This window comes from Cebus imitator, unplaced genomic scaffold, assembly GCF_001604975.1.
Source record: "Cebus imitator isolate Cc_AM_T3 unplaced genomic scaffold, Cebus_imitator-1.0 Scaffold136, whole genome shotgun sequence".
Lineage (NCBI taxonomy): Eukaryota > Metazoa > Chordata > Mammalia > Primates > Cebidae > Cebus > Cebus imitator.
Genome location: NW_016107451.1, coordinates 4,887,300 through 4,890,846, shown reverse-complemented (window position 1 = coordinate 4,890,846; position 3,547 = coordinate 4,887,300). Strand labels below are relative to the sequence as shown.

The 3,547-nt window shown below is 44.6% G+C and overlaps 1 pseudogene; it reads right to left on the bottom strand.

Annotated features, from left to right (window-relative positions):
* Positions 1 to 472: 472 nt before the first annotated feature.
* Positions 473 to 2,005, bottom strand: LOC108313424 (annotated as a pseudogene).
* Positions 2,006 to 3,547: the final 1,542 nt, after the last annotated feature.

Genomic DNA, 3,547 nt, shown 5'->3' with positions numbered 1-3,547 from the left:
AAAAGCTTTGTATTTTTATATGGCACATCTTTTGGTCCATGTAAAAACAAATTTTTTGAATGTTAACTGTTTTCTGACACTTTAGAGTTACTGTTGCTCTTCCCATTTCCATTAGGTCAATATACAGTTCATCGCAATCCTGTTCAAGTTTAATTTTTTTTCTTTTCCTTTTTTTTTTTTGAGATGAAGGTTTGCTCCTGTCTCCCAGGCTGGAGTGCAATGGCACGATCGGTCTCACTGTAACCTCCACCTCCTGGGTTCAAGCAATTCTCCTGCCTTAGCCTCCCCAGTAGCTAGGATTACAGGCATGTGTCACCATGCCCGGCTAATTTTTGTATTTTTAGTAGAGATGGGGTTTCATCATGTTGGCCAGACTGGTCTCAAACTCCTGACCGCAGGTGATTTGCCTGCCTTGACCTCCCAAAGTGCTGGGATTACAGGTGTGAGCCACTGCACCCGGCTTAACATTTCATTACAGGAAGTAATCTGGGGTACAGTGAGTAACATGCGGCTTGCCTCTGTGAGGTACTGGGTCAAACTGCAAAAAAGTGTTTTAGAGTATTATGAAGTTCCACGATTTCAGCGTGTTTACCACAATGAAAACAATAGTTTGGAGTACTGAAGATGTCAGCAACTACATTCCAGTCATGACACCAGTTATATCCCACCATCACCAGCTGGTGAGCTCCAGACACTAACCTGAGGCCATTGGCATGATTAAATGTCTCAGAAATATCTTGTCTAAAGGTGTAACCAGCTCCTCAAAGAGATACACCCCAACCACCACAGTCATCTGGATCTGAGTATAGCAAGTCACCCATTGGACCCTCATGGGGACTTTTCTGTAGGTGATTCGGTGTTCTGATGTGATGCAGTGTGTCTACAGATGGCAACAGGCCACCATGGAGACAGAAGAGCTGCCCATCCATCAAGGCAGTGAGAGGAAGATGGTCCAAAAGATCTGTAAAGGCCGGCACCGTGGCTCACACCTGTAATCCCAGCACTTTGGGAGACCAAGGCAGGTGCATCACTTGAGCCCAGGATTTTGAGACCAGCCTAAGCACATGGTGAAACATTCTTCTCTACAAAAAATTAGCTAGGCATGGTGGTGTGCATCTATAGTCCCAGCTACCTGGGAGGTTGAAGTAGGAGGATCACTTGGGCCAGGGAGGTTGAAGCTGCAATGAGCCATGTTTGTGCCACTGCACCCCAATCTGGGCAGCCCTGTCTTTGAAAAAAAAAATCTGTAAAATATTTCTAAACATTTGCATTTCCATATTCTCTTAAACACTCATCATAGGAACCATAAACTTGTATGATCTGCCTGCTCTTATGATTCCTTGGAAGAATGGTGATGCATTCATGATAAGAAACCTTAAGAGCTGGGAGCAGCATAACTATTTCAATTGAATAGTATCCTCTGTGAATATAATCTTCTGCAAACAAGTAATTTGTATCTGATAATTTTCTATTAGTTTTTTTCAGTCAGGGTCTTGCTATATTGCCCAGGCTGGTCTCAAACTCTGGGGCTCAAGCAGTCCACTTGCCTCTGAAAGTGCTAGGATTAAAGTGAGCCTCCACCTCTCGGGTTCAAGTGATTCTCCTGCCTCAGCCTCCTGAGTAGCTCGGATTACAGGCGCCCACCACCATGCCTAGCTACTTTTTGTATTTTCAGTAGAAACAGGGTTTCAGCATTTTGGCCAGCCTCGTCTCAAACTCCTGACTTCAAATGATCCGCCCGCCTCAGCTTCCCAAAGTGCTAGGATTATAGGCTTAAGCCACTGCACCTGGCCATCTGGTAATTTTCTAAACAGTTCCATGAGATCATGAAATTGCCCATGCTTATCTCCAGAGACAGTGACTGGTCACCAAACACATTAGATTCTTTTGTCAGGGTTTCTTTAGCCTCCTTGCAGAGGCTCTTGACGTGGGACTTGGAGAGCTGCTTTCACTGGTTCAGCTGTTTAATCCACTGGTCCAGCTCCTTGGAGAATACCTCATCCATGATGCCACCTCCCCGAGCTGGCTACTGCACACGGGCCACATGCATAGGCCACTGCCGGTTCCCACGGTACTTCTGTGGCCACTGGCAGTTGCTGGTGCTGCTGCTGGCCCACAGACTCTCCACAGTGCTCAGCCAACACTGGCTGTATCTCTTCCTCTGCTCACTCTGGCTCTGGAACTTGGTTCTCTGTCATGAGTATTTCGAAATACTTGATACAACAAAGTTCAATTGAGTTCAAAGTCCCTTTACATCATTTCAAGCAATTTCATTCATTCACGCCAGAAAAGGAAGTACTATTAGAGTCTTTCATTAAAATTTCAATTTCATTTTAAAATTTCGCTCAGGAATTTTGTGTAGCTGTTTCAAACACAAAATCAAAAAACTGATGTGCACGGAAGGAAGCTCAAATCTCTAAATAAAACTTTTTAAAAGATTTTATTTGGAAGTATTTACAAATTCAACATTCAATATCTTTGCTAATTGTTTTTTAGGGGGATCCCAGGCCCATGAAATTAGATGATTATAATCCTTGGTTTATAGCACATACTTCTGTTTTGTTTTGTTTTTGAGACGGAGTCTTGCTATGTCACTCAGGCTGCAGTGCAGTAGCATGATCTCAGCTCACTGCAACCTCCGTCTCCTGGGTTCAAGTGATTCTCTTGCCTCAGCCTTCCAAGTAGCTGGGATTACAGGTGTGCACCACTACGCCTGGCTTTTAAATATATATAATTATTATTATTTTTATTTTTTTAGCAGAGATTGGGTTTTACCACATTGGCCAGGCTGGTCTCAAACTCCTGACCTCAAGTGATCCACCTAACTCGGCCTCCCAAAGTGCTGGGATTACAGGTGTGAGCCACCATGCCCGGCCAATGGCACATTCTTAACGTGTCCAGGCCCAGCATAGTGGCTCATGCCTATAAGCCTAGCACTTTAGAAGGCTGAGGGAGGAGGATGGCTTGAGTCCAGGAGTTCAAGACCAGCCTGGACAACATTTTGTAGTGATCCTGTCTCTACAAAAAATAAAAACAAATTAGCTGAATATGTTGGCATGAGCCTATATTCCTAGCTACTTGTGAGGCTGTTGGAAGGATTGCTTGAACCCAGAAATTTGAGGCTGAAGTGAGCTGTGATTGTGCCAATGCACTCCAGCCTGGGTGACGAAGTGAGACCCTGTCTCTAAAAAGAAAAGAAAAGAAAAGAAAGAGGACCGGCCTGATGGTGGCTCATGCCTGTAATTCCAGCACTTTGGAACACCAAGGTGGAAGAATTGCTTGAGGAGCTTGAGACCAGCCTGGGCAACATAGGGAGATCCTCACCTCTTCAAAAAATAGAAAAAATTAGCTGGACGCTGTGGCAGATACGTGGGAGGCTGAAGTAGGAGGATAGATTGAGCCTGGGAGGTTAAGGCTGCAGTGAGCCATGATTGTGCCACTGCTCTCCAGCCTGGGCAACAGAGCAAGAGCATTTCTCAAAAACAAACAAATAATAACGTAACATCTCACCCCAAATCAAAGCTAGTGCTTTGACTTTGTAGGTACA